Below are 14232 nucleotides of genomic sequence, written 5' to 3'. Positions count from 1 at the left end.
CCACCATGCCTGGCTAATTTTTGCATTTTTAGTAGAGATGGGGTTTCACCATGTTGGTCAGACCGGTCTCGAACTCCTGACCTCGTGATTCGCCCACCTTGGCCTCCCAAAGTGCTGGGATTACAGGCTTGAGCCACCGTGCCCAGCTTTTTAAAAATTTTTTAGAGACAGGGTTTCACCATGTTGCCCAGGCTGGTCTCAAACTCCTGAGTTTAAGCAATCCTCCCACCTCAGCCTCCCAAAGTGCTGGGATTACAGTGTGAGCCACTGCATCTGGCATGTACATCTCTTTCATCAGCTGGTTGAGCGTGGTGGCTTACGCCTGTAATCTCAACACTTTGGGAGGCTGAGAGGGGTGGATTACTCGAGCCCAGCTGTTTGAGATCAGCCTGGGCAACACATTAAGACCCTGTCTCTATGCAAAAAAACAGAGTGAATTTATGAAAGGCAATTTTTTCCAGACTGGGGGTGGAGGGAATGACTTCAGGATGATTCAAGTGCATTACATATATTGTGCACTTTATTTCTATTATTATTGCATTGTAATATACAACGAAATAATTCTACAACTCATGATAATGTACAATCAGTGGGATCTCTGAACTTATTTTCCTGCAACTAGACTGTCCATCTGGGGTGATGGGAGAAACAGGCATTAGATTCTCATAAGGAGCGCACAACCTAGATCCCTTACCTGCACACTTCACAACAGGGTTCATGGTCCTATGAGAATCTAATGCTGCCGCTGATCTGACAAGACATGGCGCTCAGGTGGTCATGTGAGCAATGGGGAGGGGCTATAAATACAGATGAAGTTTCCCCTCACTCGCCTGCTGCTCACCTCTGGCTCTGTGGCCCTGTGGATGGAGACCCCTGCTCGAGTGCATTCGAAAGTATCCATCCCATACCATTCTTCAGACTCATCTATACTGCCGCAGTGGTCAAGTGTAGCACCCCTTAGCTTGAATGGCATATGCCTCGGCTGGCATTTCATCACAATCAACATTAAGTGGTAGCTTGAGTCATTGTGAGGTCACTTCCTAGAAATTATCAGCATCCCATGTCCCATTGGCAAATAGCTCAGCTCTGCTCCTTGGATAACCAAACCTATGCCTAAATCCCATCTGTGTGGGTCCATCTCCTGGTACCCTTCCTAGCATCAATTCTGTATTTCTAGGAGTCCAATCAGGAGATATAAACCACTCAGAAGTTTAAACTAAAATGGGCATAGTGGCTCACACCTGTAATCCCAGCACTTTGGGAGGCCAAGGCGGGTGATCGCTTTGAGCTCAGGAGTTTGAGACCAGCCTGGGAAACGTGGCGAAACACCGTCTCTACAAAAAACACAAAAATTAGCCAGGCGTGGTGGCACATATCTGTAATCCCAGCTACTCAGGAGGCTGAGGAAGGAGAATTGCTTGAGCCTGGGAAGTGGAGGTAGCCATGAGTAGAGATCGTGCCACTGCGCTTTAGCCTAGGTGATCGAGTGAGACCCAGTACCAATAAAAAACAAAAAAAAGTAAAAATATATATATATGTAAATTTAATATAAAAAGTATTAATTATAACAGAGGATTGGCATAATGAGTGACACACTAGCACAAATGAAAGACAACTCTAGAGAATACAGAACTAGCAGAGGCCAGGCATGGTGGCTCATGCCTGTAATCCCAGCAATTTGGGAAGCCTAGGCAGGAGGATCGCTTGAGGACAGGAGTTGGAGACCAGTCTGGGCAACATAGTGAGACCCTGTGTCTACCAAAAAAAGAAAAAAAATTAGCCAGGTGTGGTGGTGGTGCACACCTATAGTTCCAGCTACTTTGGAGTCTGGGGTGGGAAGATCCCTTGCGCCTGAAAAGTCTAGGCTGCAGTGAGTATGGGTGGATTTTGGTGTACACAGAAATGGGGGAGCTGGAACTAATCCCCCCAATATACCAAGAGACAAATTGTATCTGTTTTTACAATTATACTGTAGGATACATTATGTTCCATGACAATGGTAATTTTTAATGACAGTTTTTAATTGAGTGGAATTACCATAAAAATAATAAAAGTAGCAGCTAATATTTACTGAGCTGTTACTAGGTGCCTATAAATATCATAAACTTTTAAATTCCCCATAACTCTTCCTTATTCCACTTAACCACTTTATCTTAAATTACTCATGCTTGCTTCAGTAGCACATATACTACAGTTGGAACAATAGGGAGATTGGCATGGCCTCTGTGCAAGAACGACATGCAAGTTTCTGAATCATTCCATATTTTTTTTAAAAAGAGAAAAAAATTACATCCGGATTTTCACTGTGTGCATATGACCTTTTGTTTAGGTTGAATTATATCCAAAGATGGTATTTCCAGAAGTGAGATTACTGTGAGTCACAGGGCGTGAGCATTCTTATTACACTTGATGTAAATTGTCGAGCTTTCAGGCATGGTGGCTGTCTGCTTATAATTCCAGCACTTTGGGAGGCTGAGGTGGGAGGATTGCTTGAGCCCAGGAAGTTGTGGCTGCAGTGAGCCATAATTGCACCATTGCACTCCAGTCTGGGCAACAGAGTGAGACAGAAGGTTGACTGTTTAATAGAATTTTTCTGTTGACTTGAAGATATGGCCACGACTGTGCCATATGAAAATTCTTCATAAAATAATTATCTCATCCAATTAAATGTTGGAATTGGGAACAGAAAATGTTTTGGTGACTATTTATTCCTTCACTTGCTGTTACAGAAACTACTGCCAGTGGGCACTTAACAACCAAAAGTGTCATCTCTGAGCTACTCACAATGAAAGGTGATGTCTGGGGCCCAGGTGTGTTGAGGTCCCCATGTCTGGGCTATGGGTGCTGAGTGGGACTTACTTGTCCATCCATTTTCTATATTCCAGCACTGGGAAACTTGGGTTTATCCATCTTGATAAGAGGTCATTTAAATTCCACCTGGCAAAAACCACAAATGGAAAAAAGGCCATGAAACTACAGGCTAGCCCTTGTTCTCAAAAGAATATTTAGCTTAGGTGGTTCTGTAAAAGAGGAATCACATTGTTGAAAACTCATCACAGGTCAGGTGAGGTGGCTCACACCTATAATCCCAGCCCATTGGGAGACTAAGGCAGGAGGATATCCCGTGAGGCCCAAAGTTCAAGACCAGCCTGGGTAACACAGTGAAACCTCATCTCTACAAAAAATTAGAAAATGAGCTGGGTGCGGGGGCACATTCCTATAGTCCCAGCTACTTTGGAGGCTGAAGTGGGAGGATCAAAGTGGAAGCTGCAGAAGTAGAAGCTGCAGTGAGCTCTGATCCCACTGCACTCCAGCCTGGGTGACAGAGTAAGAAAACACACACACACACACACCCCTCATCTCAGTCTGCCCAGCCTTCACACACACACACACACACCCCTCATCTCAGTCTGCCCAGCCTTCACACACACACACACACCCCTCATCTCAGTCTGCCCAGCCTTGACTAGTGAAAAGGGTCTTCTGGTTACAGAAGACGTATGCTCTTTTTTAGGACAGGGATGGACCAGCAAGCTTGTTCACAGCCTTTCCCTCATCCTCTGCTTAGTTTTCCAAGAAACTTCAGGTGGAAAGGGAGTCCCTGGGGAAAAGACCTAACTCATCAGGTTACCAAAGGAGAAATATGCATCCTTTGTCAATTAATAAATGGAACACCTGCCTTAAAAACCAGGGAGTTCTGCTAGGGTGAATCACTCCCTACAACCCTGACCTATGCAGGGAAAGTAAAAACCTGGAGTTTGGGGACCTACAATATTGAAGGCCACATTGCAGATGTGGAGACCTTACCAAAGTACAGCCTTTCCACAAAGCACTACCGAACACCAGCTGGCTGTCTCCATGGGACACCGCTGTATCTCTGGCTCTCGTTTCCCCCAGAGATGCTCTATTCCAGCCTTCTCTTACATTTTGTATCCTGCACAGTTCCTGGCATAAGGACTTACAACATATCAGGCTGCTATGTTAATGGTGATCTACTGCAGATCCAACTTGAGATTCTGGCAGGGCGCTTTGTGTTTGAGAAATTAAAGGGGAGTGAATGGACCCAGCCTGCTGGAATATAAAAAATTTAAAGAAGAAAAAAATATTAAAATAAAAATTTCTCCTAAAGAGCACTCAAAAGCACACTCCCACCAATGCTAGATCTATTTACTTCTCTCTTGCTTTTTTTTTTCTGAGATAGGGTCTCACTCTGTCACTCAGACTGGAGTGCAGTGGCAAGATCACTGCTTACTGCAGCTTTCAACTCCTGGGGTCAAGCTATCCTCCCACTTCAGCCTCCTGAGTAGCTGGGATTACAGGTGCATGCCACCGTGCCTGGCTAATTTTTTAATTTTTTGTAGAGACAGGGTCTCACTATGTGGCCCAGACTGGTCTTGAACTCCTGGGTCAAACTAATCCTCCCGCCTTCGCCTCCCAAAGTGCTAGGATTATAGGCTTTAGCCACTGTGCCCAGTCTATTTATCTTTCTATAACTCATATATTAAATCTTCCTCCTTAAATCACCTCCTACCCACCCATCTGCAGGGATAGCAAACACAGGTCTCAGCAGGTCAGGCAACCTACAGGAGGGAATGAGGCCAGAGTAATGTGGGAGACCAGGGGGAACTGTAGCAAACTGCAAGGTATTCACTTCAACAGTTCTTCAACACTGTGATGGTCAAACCAAACACAGAAACAGGAAGCCCAGTTCAGTCGCCAGCAGCCAATGTGGGATATTTGATCTACATGCTACAGGGCAAACTGCTTACGATAAATGACCTGGTCTCCACCAACCTGCTCTTCAAGTCCAGCCGCTCCTGCCCAACTCCCTACACTCTACTGACACGACCCACATTCACAGTACTCTCCTGAAACTTTGCTTGTTCACTCTTTTTTTATTTTCCCAATGAATATTTCTTTTTCTTTTTTTTACTTTTTTTGAGACAGAGTCCCCTTCTGTCACACAGGCTGAAGTACAGGCAGATGATTATGGCTCACTGCAGCTTCGTTATGGCTCACTGCAGCTTCTGTCACCTGGGCTCAAGTGAGCCTCCCACCGTAGCCTCCCAAATAGCTGGGATTACAGTCATGTAACACCACACCCAGCTAAATTTATTATTTTTTCTTGTCTTTTTTTTTTTCAGACGGAGTCTCGCTCTGTTGCCCAGACTGGAGTGCAGTGGCATGATCTCAGCTCACTGCAACCTCTGCCTCCTGGGTTCAAGCAATTCTCTTTCCTCAGCCTCTTGAGTAGCTGGGATTACAGGTGCGTGCCACCATGCCTGACTAATTTTTATATTTTTAGTAGAGAAGGGGTTTTACCATGTTCACTAGGCTGGTCTTGAACTCCTGACCTCAGATGATCTGCCCACGTCGGCCTCCCAAAGTGCTGGGATTACAAGTGTGAGCCACTGTGCCTGGCCAGTTTATTATTTTTTCTAGAGACAGGGTCTCACTACGTTGCCCAGGCTGGCCTTGAACTCCTGGGCACAAGCAATCCTCTGGCCCCCACCTTCCAAAAAGCTGGGATTACAGGCTTGCGCCAACACATCAGGCCCTAACAAACACTTCTTGAGCTCCTACTATATACCAGGCACTATAATAGGTGCCCAGGAAACAGCGGTGAACAAGGTATAACAGTTTCTGCCCTTGGCCGGGCGTGGTGGCTCATGCCTGTAATCCCAGCACTTTGGGAAGCCGAGGCCGGTGAATCACCTGAAGTCAGGAGTTCAAGACCAGCCTGACGAACATGGTGAAACCCTGTCTCTATTAAAAGTACAAAAATTATCAGGGCATGGTTGTGCATGTCTGTAATCCCAGCTACAGCTACTCAGGAGGCTGAGGCAGGAGAATCGCTTGAACCCAGGAGGCGGAGGTTGTAATGAGCTGAGGTTGCGGCGCTGCACTCCAGCCTGGGCAATGAGAGCGAAACTCCGTATCAAAAAAAAAAAAAAAAGTTTCTGCCCTCGCAGAGCTTACAGGGTAGCAGGAAATTGATACAGTTTGAACGTTTGTCTCCTCCAAATCACATATTGAAATTAAATCCCTAATGTTGGAGGTGGTGCCTGGTGGGAGGTGTGTGAGTCGTGGGGGCAGATCCCTCATGAATGGCTTGGTGCCCTCCCCAAGGTAATGAGTGAGTTCTCTCTCTACTAGTTCATGTGAGAGCTGATTGTTTAAAGAGAGTGGCATCTCCTCCCCTCTCCCTTGCTCCCTCTTCTCAACAAGTGACATGCCGGCTCCTCCTTCACCTTCCGCCATGAGAGGAAGCCTCCTGAGGTCTTCACCAGCAGATGCTGGTACTACGTTTTTTTTTTTTCTGAAACAGGGTCTCACTCTGACACTCAGGCTAGAGAGCAGTGGTGTAATTATGGCTCACTGCAACCCTGACATCCTGGGCTAAACAGGTCTTTTTACCTTAGCCTTTCAAGTAGCTGAAACCACAGGAATGCATCAGTGCACCACCATACCTGGCTATTTTTTTTTTATTTTTAGCAGAGACAAGATCTTACCATGTTTCCCAGGCTGGTTTCAAACTTCTGGGCTCAAGCAATCCTCCTGCTTCAGCGTCCCAAAGTGCCGGGATTACAGGTGTGGGCCACTGCTCCCAGCCTGGCACCATGCTACTTGTATAGTCTGCAGAACTGTGAGCCAAATAAACTGTTTTTCTTTATAAACTACCCAGCCTGAGGTGTTTCCTTATAGCAATGCAAAATGGACTAATCTAGGAATCACAGGCCAACACTTACCAGACTGTGATGAGCACATGACAGAAGTACAAAATGGGACTGAAACGTTCTCCAGGGGCTTCTTGTTGCATCAGAGAGAGTGGGGTGAGATATCTTGGCTGAGGCTAAAAATGAGCAAAGATGAGAGTGAAAGAGTGATGATGGAGGTAGGGAGAGGGTTTCCTGAAGGACCAGTAAAGTCCCCCAAGGAAACTAACATTCCTTGTGGCTGGAGGGTAGGGATTTGGGGAGGGTGGTGCAGGATAAAACTGGGAAGGTGAGCGGAGACCAGCTCTTACCCGGCCCTGTGGCCACATTAGTTTGGACTTCGTCTTAAAGGCAATGGGCAGTCACCAGCAGGTTTTAATCAAGAACTATTTTGACCCAAATTTGCCTTTTAGGAGAATTCCTCTGGCTTCAGTGAACAGGCCGAAGTGAGCAAGGCTAATAGTCAGAAAGACAATTGGAGGCCCTCACAATAAACCAGTGTAAAAGAGAAAAGGGCCGGGCATGGTGGCTCCTGCCTGTAATCTCAAAACTTTAGAAGTCCAAGGTGGGTGGATGGCTTGAGCCCAGGAGTTTGAGACCAGCCAGAGCAATGTGATGAAACCACATCTCTACAAAACACAAAAATTAGCTGGGCATGGTGGCTCGTACCTGTGGTCCCAGCTACCCCAGAGGCTGAGGCGGAAGGATAGCTTGAGCCTGAGAGGTTGAGACTGCAGTGAGCCAAGATCAAACCACTGTGCTCCAGCCTGGGCAACACAGGGAGACTGCCTCAAAAAAAAAAAAAAAAAAGAAAGAAAAAAAGAAAAAGAAAAAGATCCCATTCTTCACTTATTAGTGCCCTAACATTCTCATGAGAACCTTGGTGACAGTGAATTCAACTGTCATTGTAATTCAGCAACCAACACATTTAAGTTTGTGTTTCATTTCCAATAATATCAGCCCTGTGGATACAAGAAATAAGGAATTGTGTTTGGGCTATCATGGAAGCTCTCTGGATCTTAGATCATGACTTACACTGAGAGGTAAAGACTTGAGCTTTTTGTTTTTCTCTCTGTGTTGAGTGCAGCGGTCCCCAATTTTTGGGGGAGCAGCGACCAGTTTTATGGAAGACAGTTTTTCCATAGACTGGGGGCAGCAAAGGTCAGTTTTGGGATATATCAAGCACATTACGTTTATTATGCACTTTATTTCTATTATTATTACATTGTAGCATATAACGAAATACTTATATAACTCACCATAATGTAGAATGACTGGGAGTCTTGACCTTCTTTTCCTGCAACTAGATGGTCCCATCTGGGGGTGATGGGAGATAGTGACAGATCATCAGGCATTAGATTCTCCTAAGGACAGAGCAAGATAGATCCCTTGCATGCACAGTTCACAATAGGGTTCGTGCTCACATGAGAATCTAATGCTGCCGCTGATCTGACAGGAGGCAGAGATCAGGTGGTAACGTGGGGAGCAGCTGTAAATACAGATGAAGCTTCGCTCGCCCACCCTCTACTCACCTCCTGCCATGTAGCCCATTATAGGCCTGTGACCCAGGGATTAGGGGCCCCTGCAAGTGCATCCAAAAGGATTCTTCCCACACCAGTCTTCATAGTGGTCAAGTGCAGCAGCCACTTAGCTCCCAAGGCATGTGCCTCAGCTGGCGTTTCATCACAATCAACAGAAAGTGGTAGCGTGAGTCACTGTGAGGTCCTGGAAATCAACAGCATCCCATGTCCCATTGGCAAGGAGCTCAGCACTGCCCCTTGGATAACCAAACCTATGCCCAAATCCCAGTTGTCTGGGTCTATCTCCCGGGACCCTTCCTAGCATCAATTCTGTATTTGTCAGAGTCCAAACAGGAGACATAAACCACTCAAAAGTTTAAAGTGTTAAATTTAAAATAAAAAATTATTAATTATAACAGGGCAACAGCATTAAGGAGAGATGGCTACCAAAAAGTAAAGAGAACGCTAGAGAATATAGGACTAGCAGAGGCCAGGCACGGTGGCACATGTTTATAATTTCAGCAATTTGGGAAGCCAAGACAGGAAGATTCCTTGAGGCCAGGAGTTTGAGACCAGCCTGGGAAACACAGTGAGACCCCGTCTCTACCCAAACAAACAAACTAACAACAACAAAAAAAACCTGGGTGTGGTGGCACACACCTATAGTCCTAGGTACTTAGGAGACTGAGGTGGGAGGATTGCTCGAGCCTGGGCGGTCAAGGCTGCAGTGAACCATGATTTCGCCACTGCACTTTAGCTTGGGCAACAGAGGGAGACCCTGTCTCCAAAAAAAAAAGAGTATAGGACCAGCTGATATAACAAGCAGTAACTGTCCCTACTTTCCCAACACTGAGATACCGTGATCAAGGAAAAGACTCCCCACTAGGGCTGAGATCCAGCCCCCACTTGGAGAGGGCACAGTCACGGGTAATTCAATAGCAGAATTGCTGCATTACCACATGGTTGAACATGCTAGCAATCTGCCCTCTGGAATTTGCTGAAAATTCACCCTCTGGGGTGCTAGATTAAGCTATTAATGAACAGTTGTCTCACTACAAATCCACCCAGGCAGGTGCAGAGAAACTGCTGGTCACTGGATGCTGCTGAGCACTGTGCAGGGCAGCATCCCGGTGCTGGAGAAGCTCAGTGCCTGTGGAGATTCGCACACAACAACCAGAAAGAAAAGCCTCTTACAAGATCCCTCTAGTACTATGTACTGACAACATTTAATCATGTACCAGCTGACAGAGGAAGCATTTAAGGAACCCACCTCTATGTTTGCAGATCAGGCAGTGAAGGGTGAATTTGGAACTGATGGGCACTCATTGGATGGATAGCTGGTACATGACATATTTCCCTCCACCAAGAAAGAAAGGGAAGAGAGAAAAGAGAGAGAGGACCAGGCATGGTGGTTCCCACCTATAATCCCAGCAGTGTGGGAGGCCAAGGCAGGTGGATCACTTGGGTCCAGGAGTTAGAAACCGGCCTGGGCGACATAGTGAAACCCTGTCTCTACTAAAAATAAATTAGCTGAGTGTGGTGGAGTTTGACTGTAGTCCCAACTTCTCAAGAGGCTGAAATAAAAGGATCACAAGTGTCTGGGGGTTCGAGGCTGCAGTGAGCCATGTTCACACCACTGCACTCCTGCCTAAGTGACACAGAGAGATCATGTCTCAAAAAAAGAAATGTTGGTGAAAATGTGGAGAAATTGGAACCCACATACATTACTGGTGGGAACACAAAATGGTTTAACTACTTTGGGTGTTTCTTTTCTCGTCATTTTATTTATTTATTTATATTTTTACTTTTTTTGTGTGACAGAGTCTCACTCTTTTGCCCTGGCTGGAATGCAGTGGTGTGATCCTGACTCACTGCAACCTCCACCTCCTGGGTTCAAAAAATTCTCCTTGCCTCAGCCTCCCGAGTAGCTGGGATTACAGGCATCTGCCACCATGGCCAGCCAGGCTGGTTTTGAACTCCTGACCTCAAGTTATCCACCTGCCTCGGCCTTTCGAAGTGCTGGGATTACAGACGTGAGCCACCGCACCTGTCTTCTTGTCATTTTAATTTGATTTTTCAAAAACCGAAACAGGGTCTTGCTATCTTGCCCAAGCTGGTCTCTCTTTACTCGTAGGCTCAAGTGATCCTCCCACCTCAGCCTCTCATGTAGCTGGGATTACAGGTGTAAGTCACTGCACCTGACTGGTGTAACCACTTTGGAAAACAGTTTCTCAAAAGGCTAAATGTACAGTATCATAGAATGCAACAATTTCTCTCCTAGGTATATATGCCAGAGAAATAAAAATATATGTCCACACAAAAACTTGTACATGAATCTTCATAGCAGCATTATTCATAATAGCCAATACATGGAAACAACCCAAATGTTCATCAACTGAAGAATAAACAAAATGTGGTGTGTCTCTACCGTGGAATATTACTAAGCCATAGAAGGAACGAAATACTGACACATGCTATGACAGGAAGGAACTCTGAAAACACTGTGCTAAGAGGGGAAAAAAAAGCCAGCCACAAACAATCACATATTGCACAATCCTATTTATATAGAAGGTCCAGATTAGGCACATCTATAGTGACAGAAAATAGATCAGTGGTTGCCTATTGGAAACACAGAAGCATGGCGGGGAGTAACCTAGTGGCTTACTCCCCGCCATTGTTCTTAGCTAGTGGCTAAGAACAGTGGATTTCTCTATAGGGTAATGAAAGCTTCTAAAATGGATTGTGGTGATAGATCACAGTTCCATGAATATTCTAAAAACCACTGAATTGCATACTTTGATAAATAAATTGCATGGTATGTGAACTACATTTCAATAAAGTTGTTATTTAAAAAAAGAAAATAGCGGGCTGGACACAGGTGGCCCATGGCTGCCTATAATTCCAGCACTTTGGGAGGCTGAGACAGGAGGATCACTTGAGGACAGGAGTTTGAGATCATCCTGGGCAGCATAGCACAATCCCATCTCTACAACAAAAAAATAAAAAATTTAGCTTTGCATGGTGGTGTATGTCTGTAGTCCAAGCTACTTGGGAGGCTGAGGCGGGAGTATTGCTTGAGCCCAGGAGTTTGAAGCCACAGCGAGCCATGATCACACCACTGCATTGCAGCCTGAGTGACAGAGTAAGATCCTATCTCTAAAAAGGAAAGAAAAGAAATGCAAGTTTTTATCACTTTGTGAGAGTAACCAAGTTTGTAGAGAAACAGATAAGAAGAAGAGCAATGAATGGTGAGAGTGAGAGGCTGGTTAGGCTCATTGCTAGCTAAGGGACTTCTGAAAAATTCATTAGTAAAATCACAGCTCTGGGGGTCAGTCAGGCAGTCAAACGATGAATGTTAAATCCATTACAAATGCCCATCGTCTTTCTTTACATCCCTTCTAATGAAAAATTCCTAAGTGCCTAAATAGCAAGTGTTCTCAAATGATAGCAGCTGTTTATTAAAGAAATAACATCTCAAATTTTAAAAACCATGAGTCAAATATTATTTTCTTCCTCCCATTTTACAGGTGTGCAACCTAAACAACAGAGAATTTAATTTTTCTAAGTGGCAGAGCACTGATTTAAATCCTATCACTTTGGCCTCAGAGTTTGTGCTTTATTTTACTTTATTATTTTAAAAGTCATCGTTTTTAAAACCAAGAGACTTATGCAAAATTCTGCGAGGATTCAAAACAAGCCTCTTGCTTTTCCTGACTGTGGGTGCAGGCAGGGCTCATGCTGCATTTTCTTTACTTATAATTGGATGGAGACATGATGGATGGAGACACGATGACAGGAGTTCTCTTGGTCATTGTGCACCAGAAAGGAGAGTGAAGAGAGGCACAGGGAAGCCAGTCTTACCATGTTTGAGCAACTGAACCAATGTCAGCCTTAGCCTACCTGCACAATTACATTTTTGTGAGAAAAACAGGCATCTCCCTATTTTGATAATCACAGCTAGCTACAGTAACAAACAATCCTAAAGTTATTCTTGGTAACATTATTCCTACAGCCTCAATCCTTTTAACTCATTATATTAGCTGTTCATTTCTCCGTTTTTCCTGACATCTAATTGATAACCAAAAGCTTATGTTATTAAATAAGCTTTGGGTTAACAGGATCAATGAATGAAGAGTTTAAAGATACCCAAAAAAAGTTCACAGAAGTACCTGCCAAATGTGCCAACTGACTACTATGAACTGATTTACTTTTGAGAAACATGCTATTTCTTATATGCTACTGACAGTGCCTGTAAAAATGGTGCACATTAACTGGCTGTTTTATTTTCTCCCCAATCTTAATATCTAATATCCACAGACTGAGATTAGGGCACCAACGTATACAATGTAACTTCATACTAGAGTTAGAAGGTGACACGAAGTGTAGAAATCATAATCTTATCCATAAAGTTCCTGTCACCTTGGAATTAACCTCCCCTTTACATAGTCTCATTGTTCACCTTGTTCAGATCTTTATAGGTTCAGGCTCAGGTCTCTGCGGTCGCGCAGTGTGTCTTTTTACCAAAAGGAACACCTCATGCACTTTACAAGGAGCTCCTTCAGGAAAGGATGGCACCTCGTGTTGAGGAGAGATCTCTGATCCTCTGATCTTTTCCAAAAGGAGAAAAGTAAAGGTTTGAATGGATTTTTAGTTCTCAGCATTTTTGAACAGAAATAATCAGGTATTAAGTTGCTCAAAGATGCCCACAAGCTTTCATAGAAGAAACATCTAATTCATTACCAAGAGTTTATGTTATTAAGTAAGCTTTCCTTTAACAGGATGAATGAATGAAGAGTTTAAATACTCACTCTAATCCCCATTTAGTCATCTGGTATACTCTCTGTGAGGTATACTCTCAGTCATCTGGTATACTCTGTCATCTGGTATACTCTCTGTGAGGTATACTCTTAGTCATCTGGTATCCTCTCTTTGAGTATGCCAGATAATTAAATGGAAATTACTGCACCACTAAACACCAGTACTGCAAACCCTTATTTAAAAAATCGACACCTAGGACATAAAAAAAAATGATCCTAGGCTGGGCGTGGCGGCTCACGCCTGTAATCCTAGCACTTTGGGAGGCCAAGGTAGGCAGACTGCCTAAGCTCAGGAGTTTGAGACCAGCTTGGGCAACATGGTGAAACCCCATCTCTACTAAAATATAAAAAATTAGCCAGAAGTGGTGGTGTGCACCTGTAGTCCCAGCTACTCGGAAGGCTGAGGCAGGAGAACTGCTTGAACCTGGGATGCTGAGGCTGCAGTGAGCAGAGATCATGCCACTGCACTCCAGCCTGGGTGACAGAGCGAGACTTTCCTCTCCAAATAAAAAAGAATGATCCTAATGCGGTTATTTCCTTTTGCATTTATGAGGAGATGGAAGAAATACCCATATTTGATGGTTGTTTGGGAACTGTCTTTGGTATTGTAGGAAGTATTTTAATACTGTGAACATGAAAAGATGAGAACCCTGCAGACCCCGTGGGCATGGAGAGAAGGAAGTACATTAGAGGATGTTGTAGGAAATACTTTCATTCCAGGCGCTGCTTTTTAAACCACCCCTCAACTTTCTTTCCTTAAAAGAACAGAAAAAACAAGACAAAAGATGAAACATTCCGTGTGACCCTCTGCACCCTTATTTGTTGTAATAAAGGAAAGGCATTTTAGGGATTTTCTTGAGTGCAGTTTATGATGTGATCCATGTTATTTATTTCCTGTTAATAATTTTCAAAATTTCAATTAAAGACATTCAGAAATTTAGCTTTATCACAGGCAGCTGTTCACAGGTAAAACTAGTTTGGTTACCTTCATCTGTATAAACATGTAGCTAGTGAATTGACATAACTATTAAACTGGAGAATCAACAGAAACATGCCAAGGACTGGCCCTTACCTTCCACAGTGACCTCAATTTCAGGAACCTTTTCATTACTCTCAGGGCTTCATGGTCTTTTTAGAAACTGCGAAGCTGTAAAATAAAGCACAGAATTACTTTAGTAT

The 14232-nt window shown here is 44.2% G+C and overlaps 1 non-coding gene and 1 pseudogene across 1 annotated transcript in view; one reads left to right on the top strand and one right to left on the bottom strand.

Moving 5' to 3' along the window:
- Positions 1-14232, bottom strand: part of LOC100995460 (uncharacterized) — a 102760-nt gene that overhangs the window by 18840 nt on the left and 69688 nt on the right. Inside the window, exons 13-17 of the transcript XR_010112621.1 lie at positions 14126-14200; positions 8249-8441; positions 7976-8080; positions 6750-6853; positions 2785-2937 (exon numbers count right to left, since the gene is read on the bottom strand). This is a non-coding gene — a transcript (uncharacterized LOC100995460). The remainder of the gene's footprint in view (positions 1-2784; positions 2938-6749; positions 6854-7975; positions 8081-8248; positions 8442-14125; positions 14201-14232) is intronic.
- LOC112440546 (U6 spliceosomal RNA) lies at positions 2169-2268 on the top strand (annotated as a pseudogene).

The sequence above is a fragment of the Pan paniscus genome, chromosome 6 (genome assembly GCF_029289425.2).
Source record: "Pan paniscus chromosome 6, NHGRI_mPanPan1-v2.0_pri, whole genome shotgun sequence".
NCBI lineage: Eukaryota > Metazoa > Chordata > Mammalia > Primates > Hominidae > Pan > Pan paniscus.
Note: the sequence above shows the minus strand (reverse complement) of the source record. Positions and strands in the feature narration are given on the sequence as shown.